Source organism: Bufo gargarizans, chromosome 2 (genome assembly GCF_014858855.1).
Source record: "Bufo gargarizans isolate SCDJY-AF-19 chromosome 2, ASM1485885v1, whole genome shotgun sequence".
NCBI lineage: Eukaryota > Metazoa > Chordata > Amphibia > Anura > Bufonidae > Bufo > Bufo gargarizans.
Genome location: NC_058081.1, coordinates 542,088,708 through 542,102,724, shown reverse-complemented (window position 1 = coordinate 542,102,724; position 14,017 = coordinate 542,088,708). Strand labels below are relative to the sequence as shown.

The 14,017-nt window shown below is 42.3% G+C and overlaps 1 protein-coding gene across 1 annotated transcript in view; it reads right to left on the bottom strand.

Moving 5' to 3' along the window:
* Positions 1-14,017, bottom strand: part of PRKCG (protein kinase C gamma) — a 635,634-nt gene that overhangs the window by 294,290 nt on the left and 327,327 nt on the right. The gene's annotated exons all lie outside the window — the stretch shown is intronic.

The window sequence follows — 14,017 nt, the reverse complement described above, 5'->3', positions numbered from 1 at the left end:
CCAGAACAGTACAGCAGTAACGACAGATTTAGCGGGATATAAATTTGAGGCCTAGTATTTAGGCGCTGGGTGACAGGTATAGATTTACTGACAGAATTAGACTTGGAAATGCACAGTAGCGTGTGTGTGAAGTTATTCTAAATGACCCTATGTGCACCTTGAATATTATATACCCTTTTAGGGATAGATTTAAAATAGCTCTGATACAGCAGAAACCACTAAATTAAGAAATTGCTAAATTGGGAATTGTATTTCAACCCAGAACAAAAGATGTGCTTTGACGGACACTAAATAACTTGCCCAGCCAGAACAGTACAGCAGTAACGACAGATTTAGCGGGATATAAATTTGAGGCCTAGTATTTAGGCGCTGGGTGACAGGTATAGATTTACTGACAGAATTATACTGGGATATGGCCAAAAAAATAACCACACTATTGCTGGTTAAATGCACTTGGTGTGACAGCTTGACCAACCACACTACTGAGGGTTAAATGCACTTGGTGACAGGCGCAGCTTGCCCCTGATGTAGTATATGGCCAAAAAATGAACAGACTATTGCTGGTTAAATGCACTTGGTGTGACAGCTTCACCCTGATGTAGGCTTTAGCCAAAAAACAACCACACCATTGAGGGTTAAATGCACTTGGTGACAGGCGCAGCTTGCCCCTGATGTAGTATATGGCCAAAAAAATAAACAGATTATTGCTGGTTAAATGCACTTGGTGTGACAGCTTCACCCTGATGTAGGCTTTAGCCAAAAAACAACCACACCATTGAGGGTTAAATGCACTTGGTGACAGGCGCAGCTTGCCCCTGATGTAGTATATGGCCAAAAAATAAACAGACTATTGCTGGTTAAATGCACTTGGTGTGACAGCTTCACCCTGATGTAGGCTTTAGCCAAAAAACAACCACACCATTGAGGGTTAAATGCACTTGGTCGCAGCTTGTGCTGGCGCACCACAAGACACAAAATGGCCGCCGATCACCCCAGAAAAAAGTGACTGACAAACGGTCTGGGCAGCCTAAAAACAGTGAGCAATTGAGTATCAGCAGCTCAATGATGCACAGCTGCAGATCGATCAATAATCAAGTCCTTTGGAGGAGTTAATCTGCCTAATCTCGCCCTACTGTCGCAGCCGCAACCTCTCCCTACGCTAATCAGAGCAGAGTGACGGGCGGCGCTATGTGACTCCAGCTTAAATAGAGGCTGGGTCACATGGTGCTCTGGCCAATCACAGCCATGCCAATAGTAGGCATGGCTGTGATGGCCTCTTGGGGCAAGTAGTATGACGCTTGTTGATTGGCTGCTTTGCAGCCTTTCAAAAAGCGCCAAGAAAGCGTCACAAAAGCGCCAAGAAAGCGACGAACACCGAACCCGAACTCTGACTTTTACGAAAATGTCCGGGTTCGGGTCCGTGTCACGGACACCCCAAAATTCGGTACGAACCCGAACTATACAGTTCGAGTTCGCTCATCCCTATCTAAGACTCTTCTAATGCCATGAGAGAGAGATTGTGTGGGTAAGCCAGACAAATCAACTGTCCCTACAATCAGGTTGTTGGTGCTCTCTATAAAAACACTAACTGCTAGAACTCCCCCCACAATCATCAGGAATATCAGAGCAGTAGCTGGTACATTTTACATAATAAGACTGCACCTATAATTTTGACAGTAACACATAAACAATGCCACAGTAGGATATTCCAAAACAGTGGTATAAACAGAGCGTGTGCGTGTGTGCATGTGTACAGAGAGTGCAGAATTATTAGGCAAGTTGTATTTTTGAGGATTAATTTTATTATTGAACAACAACCATGTTCTCAATGAACCCAAAAAACTCATTAATATCAAAGCTGAATATTTTTGGAAGTAGTTTTTAGTTTGTTTTTAGTTTTAGCTATTTTAGGGGGATATCTGTGTGTGCAGGTGACTATTACTGTACATAATTATTAGGCAACTTAACAAAAAACAAATATATACCCATTTCAATTATTTATTTTTACCAGTGAAACCAATATAACATCTCAACATTCGCAAATATACATTTCTGACATTCAAAAACAAATCAGTGACCAATATAGCCACCTTTCTTTGCAAGGACACTCAAAAGCCTGCCATCCATGGATTCTGTCAGTGTTTTGATCTGTTCACCATCAGCATTGCGTGCAGCAGCAACCACAGCCTCCCAGACACTGTTCAGAGTGGTGTACTGTTTTCCCTCCTTGTAAATCTCACATTTGATGATGGACCACAGGTTCTCAATGGGGTTCAGATCAGGTGAACAAGGAGGCCATGTCATTAGATTTTCTTCTTTTATACCCTTTCTTGCCAGCCACGTTGTGGAGTACTTGGACGCGTGTGATGGAGCATTGTCCTGCATGAAAATCATGTTTTTCTTACCTTGCAGACTTCTTCCTGTACCACTGCTTGAAGAAGGTGTCTTCCAGAAACTGGCAGTAGGACTGGGAGTTGAGCTTGACTCCATCCTCAACTCAAAAAGGCCCCACAAGCTCATCTTTGATGATACCAGCCCAAACCAGTACTCCACCTCCACCTTGCTGGCGTCTGAGTCGGACTGGAGCTCTCTGCCCTTTACCAATCCAGCCATCTGGCCCATCAAGACTCACTCTCATTTCATCAGTCCATAAAACCTTAGAAAAATCAGTCTTGAGATATTTCTTGGCCCAGTCTTGACGTTTCAGCTTGTGTGTCTTGTTCAGTGGTGGTCGTCTTTCAGCCTTTCTTACCTTGGCTATGTCTCTGAGTATTGCACACCTTGTGCTTTTGGGCACTCCAGTGATGTTGCAGCTCTGAAATATGGCCAAACTGGTGGCAAGTGGCATCTTGGCAGCTGCACGCTTGACTTTTCTCAGTTCATGGGCAGTTATTTTGCGCCTTGGTTTTTCCACACCTGATATAGGATGTTGATGTCATTAGACCACACCCCTTCTCATTACAGAGATGCACATCACCTAATATGCTTAATTGGTAGTAGGCTTTCGAGCCTATACAGCTTGGAGTAAGACAACATGCATAAAGAGGATGATGTGGTCAAAATACTCATTTGCCTAATAATTCTGCACGTAGTGTATATGTGCATAGATAGCAGCCTGGTAATTTTGCTGTTGCACATCATATGATCTACCCTGTCAGGTGAATGCTGTAAAAAAATAAAAATAAATGGGTCGCCTCATAAATTTGGTAATATTGAGCTATCACCTCAACCTTAAAAAATCAAGCATTCAAACGTCTTGTTTGAATGCTTGATTTTTTCAGGTTGAGGTGATAGTTTGATTGGTACCATTTAGGGTACATACTTATTTTTGATTGCTCAATAATACCAATTTTATGAGGCGACCCATTTTTTTTTTTGTCAGAAATAAACCCATTTGTCATTTTATTAGTATAATTGTCAGAAAAATAAATAATTATTGCTTTCAGAAAATAGTGAGGCAAAAACATTATTTTTATTTACAAAAATGCTTTGTGTAAAAGTGGTAAAATGTAAAGAATATATATATAAAGTTAGTATAACTTTAATAGTACTGACCAGCAGAATAAAGATAACATGTTATTTTTTCCCGAACAGTGTACGCAGTAATAATAAAATCCAAAAGGCAATCGAGGAATTGCTGCCGTTTCCTTGTCTTGCTTCGCAGAAAGCAAAATTAAACGTGTTTAAGCAGTTATATGTACCCCAAAATAGAACCAATGATGAAGGCAACACATCCCACAAAAAAAGTCCTGACACAGCTCTGTTTAAAGAAAAATAAATGTATAGTTGTCAGAAAATGAATGTACTGGTCCCCAGAGGCTGTTTAATAGCAACATGGTGCCCATAACCCAATCCATCAAAATCCAAGTGGCAAAAGCCAATTGGCAGTCCATTCTGAACCCTGCAGTGTACCCAAACAGCAGTTTAATTCTTCATTTTCTGGCATTTCAACACCCAGTAGAACCTACCTAACAATTTAAAGGACATGGTGTGTCTCAGATGGCACACTGTGGGCACATCATATTGGGCACTGAAATGCCATGTCTGTAAAAATAATTGCAATTTTCATTTTGCTAAATCCCCTGCTCATTAATTTTTGCAAAACACCTGTTGAGTCAAAATGCTCACTCCACTCCCTTATAAATACCTTAAGGGTGTTGTTTCCTATATAGGTCACTTATAGGGGGTTCCATTTATTTTTTTCACCTCAGAGCCTCTACAGTTGTCAGTTCAAGATGCGGAAATCACCACATTGGGCCTCAAGTGTGCATGGTTCTCTTTTCCTCCGGAGTAGAGATGAGCAAAGTTTTCCAAAAATGTGCTTTCTTACGTACAAATTTGTCACAAACAGCATTAAATCAGGTCCATACAGGCCTGCAGTTAAACAATAGGGAGAATGTCCTTTCTGGTAGCAAAACAGTTACTATGGATCTGAATGACAGACAGGTCACATATATGAACGTGCACATCATCATTAATTCCTGGCTGTGTTTATCTGTTGTCACAATAACCATTCCGGTACAGCTGGATTGTTGGTCAAAACACGACCACTGGATGACAGTGACAGCTCTGGCCTATTGCTGGGGATGCTGCTACTACCACCCCTTCTTTTGCTGCTACAGCAACATTTTTTGCAACTGCCCTTTCCTTCAAGCAACCGTCTGTTGGCCATAGTGTACAGTAACTGAATTAGTAATGTGGCAGACTAAGTATGAATGGCACAGCAAATGAACTAGAAAAACACACATATATTAGACTGCCTGTTGACAATGAGTTTTATGCAGAGTAAGTATATGTATAACAGAACAGATTAATTATGATTGGTGCAGCAGATGAACTTGAAAAAAGTGCCTATATATTCGACCGCCTATTGACAATGAGTCTGATGCACAGTAAGTCTATGTAAACCTGAACATATTAAGAATTAAGGGAGAATTAGGTAAACACGCCTATATATTAGACCTGCTGTTGAGATTAAGTTTGATGCACGGTAAATCTATATATAACAGAACAGATTTATTATTAATAGTGCAGCAGATGAACGAGAAAAACTTACCTATATATTAGACCACCTTTTGACAATGAGTCTGATGCACACTAAGTTGATGTACAACTGAACAGATTAATTATTAAAAGTGCAGTAAGTGAAGTAGGTAAATGTGCCTACATATTAGACCGCCTGTTCACAATGAGTCTGATAAACAGTAAATCTGTATAACTGAACAGATTAATTATTAAAGGTGCAGTAGGTGAATTAGGTAAATGTGCCTTTATATTAGACCACCTGTTGACAATGAATCTGATGTACAGTAAATCTACAGTATGTACTGTATGACAGAACAGATTAAGTAAAAATGGCACAGATTAAACACTGCCACTGAGTAGCTAATAAGCACATGTAATAGAAGGCTCCTTTGGTCTCACTGGCCATTTGCAAATAATGAAAGTCAAATGCACATGGTGCTCTTTCTCTTCTGAACCCCATAGCATGCCCAGATAGCAGTGTACAAACACATTTGGGGTGTTGCCATATTCAATAGAAACTGGGTAACAAATTGTGTGCTCCCTTTTCTCCTGTTACTCCTTGTAAAAATGAAAAAGCTAGGTCTAAACTAACCACTTTACCACATGTAGGGTGTTTATAAAACCAGGAAGCACTGCATAATACGAGGGCTTGCTTTCACACTGGCATAAACTAGGCACAACATATTAGGCATGGAAATGGCATACCTGTGTAAAAATTGTGATTTTCACTTTGCACAATCTGCTGTAAATTAATTTTGCTAAACATTTGTTTGGTCAAAATGCTTACCACAGTGGGAGTTGAGGTTTTTAAAATTGTATCATGTCTTGGGGGTGTTTTCTTACTAAATATTATTTTTTTTAGTTTCACGGCCAAGGGTTTCTAAATTCTATGAAACATCCATTGGGTTGCAGTGCTCAGTACACCCCTTGAAAAATTCATTGGGGGTTTAGTTTCCAAAATAGCGTCACTATTTTAGGGGTTTCTACTGTAGTGGTACCTCAAGATCTCTTCAAATGTGCCATAGTGTCTGAGAACCATTCCAGCAAAATCTGCCCTCCAAAAGTATATTGCACTTTCCTTTCTAAGTCCTGTGGCGCACTAATACAGTAGTTTACAACCACATATGGGCTGTTGCCATATTCAGTAGAAGATGTGTAACAAATTGGGAGGTCTTTTTTACTCATGTTACCTTTGTGAAAATAAAAAATCTGGGGCTAAAGCAACATTTTATTGAAAAAATAAAAAGCTTTTTATTTTCATAGCGAAATATTAAATTTTTTTATGGAATGCCTGTGGCATCAAAACACTCACTACACCTTTCAATAAATTCCTTGAGGATTGTAGTTTGCAAGGGGTCACCTTTTGGGGTTTTCGACTCTATGGATACCACATCATCTCCTGCCCTCTAAAGACAATGGAGCTCCTTCCTTTCTGATCCCTGCTGTGTACCCAAACAGCAATTTCAACCCCACATAGGGTGTTTCCATGTTTAGAAAATGCTTAACAGAATTTTGGGAGCTTTTTTCTCTTGTTACCCCTTGTGAAAACGGGGAGCTTATGAAACATTTTATTTGAATAAATTAAATTTTTAATTTTCACAGGCAAGTGTTTCAAAATTCTATGAAATGCCTGTGGGGTCAAAGTGGTCACTATACCCCTTAATAAATTATTGGAGAGGTTTAGTTCCCAAAATGGGGTCACTTATAAGGGTCTTCTACTGTAGGTGTACGTTAGGCTTTCTTCAAGTGAAATCTGCTCTCCAAAAACCATATGGTGCTCTTTCTGAGCCCTACAGTGCACCCATGCATTGTTTTGCTGTTACCCTTTGCTGCTTTGCTGGAAAAATGTAATTCAAATGGAAAATATGCCCCAAAAAAAAGTTTAATTTTAAAATTTCACCTCTATGTTCCTTTAATTCCTGTGAAACATCTAAAGGGTTAATACAGTTTGTTAAATCAAAGTTTTGAATAATTTGATGGGGGCAGTAGGTTCTAAATTTCTACAAAGTAAAGGGACTTCATAGCTAAATTAGTCCTTAAAAAGTGGTATGAAAATTTCTTTAAAAATTCTAAGCATTCTAACATCCTAAAAATAAAATGACTAGTGATGAGCAAGAACCAAAGTATTCGGGTGTTCGGCCCGAACACATTGCAATATCCGTGCGCTTGTCCGAGCACTCGTGTATAATGGAAGTTCTGATGGACTGAAACATCACTAAGGCTGCTGGAGAAGCCTGAGGGCTAGCCTCCTTCCTACGGAATATGGACCGAGAACTATGGAGACCCCCTCAGACCTTTTGGGGTTACAAGGAACTATGGACCCTGATTTATGTGTGGAAAATATATAACACATATTTCCTATTGCCCATTAAAGGTGCAATGTGTGAACTCAGCAACACAAAAAGGGGTTAACTCTGCACTGAGACTCCCACTGATTGTGTTAGTGATGGGATTAAGATAGCTGACTCTAGGAGCAGCCAACTCCTAGATGAGAACACTATGATACACTCAGGAGATAATCCCATCACATGTGTCTCCTCTCTCCCAATTCATTCATTATGGAGTGTGTGTGTGTGTGTGTGTGTGTGTGTGTGGGGGGGGGTCTGTTTGCATGTTGTTTATGGTTGATTGCATTATGTTGTTAGACTTCTTGAACTGTATATACACTCACCTAAAGAATTATTAGGAACACCTGTTCTATTTCTCATTAATGCGATTATCTAGTCAACCAATCACATGGCAGTTGCTTCAATGCATGTAGGGTTGTATTCCTGGTCAAGACAATCTCCTGAACTCCAAACTGAATGTCAGAATGGGAAAGAAAGGAGGGCTACAACAGCAGAAGACCCCACCGGGTACCACTCATCTCCACTACAAATAGGAGAAAGAGGCTACAATTTGCACGAGCTCACCAAAATTGGACTGTTGAAGACTGAAAAAATGTTGCCTGGTCTGATGAGTCTTGATTTCTGTTGAGAAATTCAAATGGTAGAGTCCGAATTTGGTGTAAACAGAATTAGAACATGTATCCATCATGCCTTGTTACCACTGTACAGGCTGGTGGTGGTGTAATGGTGTGGGAGATGTTTTCTGGGCACTCTTTAGGCCCCATAGTGCCAATTGGCCATCATTTAAATGCCACGGGCTACCTGAGCATTGTTTCTGACCATGTCCATCCCTTCATGACCACCATGTACCTATCCTCTGATGGCTACTTCCAGCAGGATAATGCACCATGTCACAAAGCTCAAATCATTTCAAATTGGTTTCTTGAACATGACAATGAGTTCACTGTACTAAAATGGCCCCCACAGTCACCAGATCTCAACCCAATAGAGCATCTTTGGATGTGGTGGAACGGGAGCTTCGTGCCCTAGATGTGCATCCCTCAAATCTCCATCAACTACAAGATGCTATCCCATCAATATGGGCCAACATTTCTAAAGAATGCTATCAGCACCTTGTTGAATCAATGCCACGTAGCATTAAGGCAGTTCTGAAGGCAAAAGGGGGTCCAACACCATATTAGTATGGTGTTTCTAATAATTATTTAGGTGAGTGTATATTGAGTTGGTCTTCAATAAAGTGAGTTCCTATTTTGCCTTCAACATAGAGACTTGTCTCATGTGTGTGGGGATTGCTATACACTGTATACTCCCCTGGCTATAACCCCTAGCTCTTGTAAGAGCTGTCACTGTTTCTTTGTTTTTGTGGTGGTTACGGTGTAGAGCTGAGTGCTTGGAGCCCTCTGGAAGCACTAGGATCATCCATCAACGGAGGTACCCAGTCGGGGAGATCCGTTACAGAAGTCAATGGGAGACAACCAGGCACCCCCTGCTCGGAAGAGGGGAGGGTGCCTGGTGCATTGGAAAAGGACAGAAAGTGACAGAAACAGCACCGAAATGGATCGGGAACAGCATGGGGACGATGTCTGTATGCATCTTGAACACCCAGGTTGATGCAGGGAACCATTTTGTCCGCATTGTACCCCACTTTTACAGACTAACCAAAATACACACAAAACCGCCTAAAAAAAATCTATGTTACAGTAAAAATTGTTAGGAAACATTCTTTCCTGTATATTAAATTGTATATAAAGTGCAAGTGCTGCAAAAAATTACAAGCAAGAGGCTCCCCGAAACAGCTTGTATATCACATAAAGGAGGGCCTCATTCACATTGAGTTACAATTGTTCAGGTAGTGGGACTCCTACACTTATAAAGCCTATGCACTAAGTGAAAGGGCTGCCAAAAATTACAAGGAATCGGCACTCCAATACACCCTTTGTTACATATAAAGAAGAGCATCATACACACCCTTGAAAAATTATCATTGATGGCCTGCTGGTGACCCTAAAAAACATTAGGCACAATGGCCTGCTTATCTGACCATCTAAAATATTATGGGCAGTGGCCCTCTGCCGATTTGGTGACTCTAGTTAACCTGGGATCGATGGCACGTCCCCATGACAGAAACGATCTGTCCGGATGATCAACTGTCCATGTGATAGTCAGCTCAAAACAATTATAAACTACGGGTAACGGGGAATCAGTGTTTGATTCCAGAGAGGTACCCTGAAAAAACGGCTACCACATCCAAGGAAGGCAAGCGGGGGGCGCACAAATTTCTCCTGACTCTGGGAGATATTGACGATAAATAACAATACAAGACTCTTAATTGGAATTAATTGGATTTAACAATAAAAAATTACAGAGAATGTCACTGCGGTATTTTGGAAAAGGAAACGTTATACAGGAGAGGCCCTGCTGTCGCTTTTTTGACTCTAGTTAACTTGTGCCTGATCGCACGTCCACGATCCATTTTAATATCTTCCCTATCAACTTTCAATGTTCTTTTATGCACCTAACATGGTGACCACGGGTGAAGGTGAATCATTGTCCTGAATTGGCCTGCTGTTGAGTTGACCCTGTAAAAGTTTTTAGGTTTGGGCCTCCACGTGAGGTGACCCTGTAAAAATTTTTAGGTTTGGGCCTGCAGGTGGGCTTACCCTGTAAAAGATTTTGGGTTTGGGCCTGCAGGTGAGCTGACCCTGTAAAATATTTTAGATTTGGCCCTGCAGATGAGCTGACCCTTTTTAAGATTTGATTTTCGGTCCTGCTGGTGAGCTGCGGTGGAACCGACAAACCCAACTTCATTTTGAGGGCTGCATTATTCTGCAGGTGCCTATCATGCAGCTCTAAAGATGCCTTTGCCGTCTGTATCTTTATAATCAATCTGTGACCTTAGTCTTGTAAAAGATTTTGGGTTTGTGCCTGCAGGTGAGCTGACCCTGAGAAAGATTTTCGGTTTGGGTCTGCAGGTAAGCTAACCCTTTTAAAGATTAGATTTTTGGTCCTGCTGGTGAGCTGCGGTGGAACCAACAAGCCTAACTTCATTTTCATGGCTGCATTATTCTGCAGGTGCCCGTCATACAGCTCTAAAGATGCTTTGCTATCTGTATCTTTATAATCAATCTGTGGCCTTAGTCTTTCATCAAGACTCAGTCATTGTGCCACTGTGTCCTCCTCATCCTGCCATCTCCAGAGCATGTCACCTTGCCACTCATTTTCATCACCATGCTGCTGCTGATTCTGCCTAACAGGCCTTAAACTGATCACCAGGCCCACAATGCAAGTAATTTTTTACACCCACATTTGAAATAAAAAATACATTTTAGATTAAAAAAAACTAACAAACATTATTTCCTGTAGATTTACTTGTATATGAAGTGTAATTGCAGCAAAAAATTACAAGGGAGAGGCACTCCTATACAACCTGTATATCACATAACGGAGGGCCTCATTCACATTGAGTTGCGGGACTACAGATGAGTTGACCCAGTGAAAGATTTTAGGTTTGGGCCTGCAGGTGAGCTGACCCTCCCTGAAGAAGGACATGAGGAGATGTTGTACACTGATTCCCAAACTCCTCAGCATCCACAGTCCGAAGAAGATGAGGGTGGGGAATGGCAATTAGTGTTTAATGAGGTGGATGATTCAGGTGTGACACAGATGTCAATAAGTGAGGGTCTTGTTTGGTCAACAACACAAGTCAGGAGGATGACCCGAGAGAGGAAGTGGAAGAGGGGTTGCTGGACGATGACATCACTGACCCAACCTGGGTAGGTGGCAAGCCAAGCTAGGACAGCAGTACAGAGGGGGAGGGATCCACAGTATCGCAACAGGCTGGAAGAGGCTGTAAGATGGCAAAAGGGAGAAGGTGGGCCACACTAAATAGGCCCGCGTACAGTTGTCCCTAACCCAGGCCTTTGAACCAAAGCGCAAGTGCCCAGCCACCCACAGGCCATAGCATTTAATGCACACCTTTAAAAATAGGTGGCCCAGGAAATGTTGCCATTTAGGCCTGTGGACATTGAGGCTTTCCTTAGCTTCATGGCGACGGCCTTCCTTCGTTACTCAGTCACCAGCCGCCACTATTTATTTTGGTGTGCCAGCCCCGCATTACACCATCAATTGTCTCCCATAACATCACCCGTGCCCTGACCAACGTAGTTATTATGAAGGTCCACTTAATAACTGAAACATGGACAAGTGCTTTTGGCCAGGGACGCTACATGTCCGTGGCAGCACACTGGGTGAACCTTGTGGAGGCCGGGAATAAGTCATACCCTGGGATGGCACAGGTGCTACCAACGCTAAGGATTGTGGACCCACTTACCATCAGGATTTTCACCACCACCTATATTAGTTTAAGCAAACCCCCTTCTCCTACTCCTACTCCATTTCCACCTCAGAATTATCATATTTCAGCCCCAGTCAGCCATAAGTCAGTAGCTGTAAGCAGAGTAGCACGGCAGTGGGGAGGCGGCAACAAGACGCGCTGAAATTATTTTGCTTAGGTGAAAAACAGCACACTGCTGCAGAGATGTGACAGGGTGTAAGAGACCAGACTGAGCTGTGGCTCTCGCCACTCAACCTACAACCAGGCATGGTTGTTTGTTGTATCTGAAAATGGCCGTAACTTGTTGACAGCTTTTCAGCTCGGCAAGCTCACACACATAACAGCTTATATGTTCCACGCACAACAAACATTCCAAACTTATACATTACTATAAATGAAAACATAACACACGAAAGTGGAGGTAAACCAATGGGATGGCCTGTTAATTCACTTCAAAATAACCATAACATATTTTTAAACCCTAAACCATAAAAACTATAATTTTTTTCAACCATAAAAACAATACAATAAATAACAACAATTATACAAACAAAAAAAATAATAAAAATAGAACAAAATGTAATTGCACAAAAATTTCAACCTGACAATGCTGGCGGCAGAGTACGTAGTTCCTTGGCCAACCAAGCAGGGTAGATTATGGGAAAAACACAGCAGTTCCAACAGAGGCAGGACAACACTCTCCAAGGCCTTGGACAGTTTTATGACACCCCGCCAGCACCTTCAACCTTATGCGCGGCCTAGTGTCACAAGTGTGGAAATTTCTTTGAAGATGGTGAAGGAGTTCATAGCAGACCGTGCCAGCATCCTCAGTGATCCCTCTAGGCCTTATAATTATTGAGTGTCCAAGCTCGCACTCTACGCCTCAGAGGTGCTGACCTGCCCTGCCGCCAGCGTTTTGTCAGAGCAGATATTTGTTGCTGTTGGGGGCATAATAACTGATAAGCGCATTTGTTTGTCAACTTAAAATGCTGACAGGTTGACTCTTATAAAAATGAACAAGGCCTGGATTTCCCCTGACTTCTCTACTCCACCAGATAAGAGTGGCTGAACATAAAGGCAATTTAAATGTGGTGTTTTTAATGTACTGAATATACTATTCACATGCACCTCTGCCACCACAAAAAAGGGTATATGGTTCAATCTTCCTTTTCTCGTCCTTCTTCTCATCATCCATCATATCCACACTGATGAGGGGCAATACCCCGAAAAAGCTGTCTGTGGATAGATAACTGGCTTAGGTCTTCCCTGTCACATCCTTAAAGGGATTCTGTCACCAGGTTTCACCCCCTCCAGATAAAAATATGGTTATGTTCAGGGAGCTTTAACCATTCCTAATGTGGTCTTATAAATGTAATTTGTAGGCTCATTTTGCTAAAAATACGCTATTACTAACCTGTCAGTCATAAAAATAAAGTGCCCAAGAGGATGTCAATAGCTCCAAGCTGCAGCCCTCACCTGCTGCCGTTCGTGCCCAGCTCCGCCTCATAATCTTCTGTGACGCCTCCAGCTCTTCCTCTGTAACATCGCTTTGAAAGCCCCTCTTCTCCCTCCCCCCTCCCCCCTCCTCCCTCCTCCCTCTGTAACATCGCTTTGAAAGACTCCTGCTCTCCCTCCCTCCCCCCTCCTGAATATACTATTCACATGCACCTCTGCCACCACAAAAAAGGGTATATGGTTCAATCTTCCTTTTCTCGTCCTTCTTCTCATCATCCATCATATCCACACTGATGAGGGGCAATACCCCGAAAAAGCTGTCTGTGGATAGATAACTGGCTTAGGTCTTCCCTGTCACATCCTTAAAGGGATTCTGTCACCAGGTTTCACCCCCTCCAGATAAAAATATGGTTATGTTCAGGGAGCTTTAACCATTCCTAATGTGGTCTTATAAATGTAATTTGTAGGCTCATTTTGCTAAAAATACGCTATTACTAACCTGTCAGTCATAAAAATAAAGTGCCCAAGAGGATGTCAATAGCTCCAAGCTGCAGCCCTCACCTGCTGCCGTTCGTGCCCAGCTCCGCCTCATAATCTTCTGTGACGCCTCCAGCTCTTCATCTGTAACATCGCTTTGAAAGCCCCTCTTCTCCCTCCCCCCTCCCCCCTCCTCCCTCCTCCCTCTGTAACATCGCTTTGAAAGACTCCTGCTCTCCCTCCCTCCCCCCTCCTCCTGCTGCTCTAACATTGCAATGTTACAGAGGGAGGAGGGGGAGGGAGGAGGGAGAAGGGAGGAGGGGGGAGGGAGAGCAGGAGGCTTTCAAAGCGATGTTACAGAGGGAAGAGGGAGGAGGGA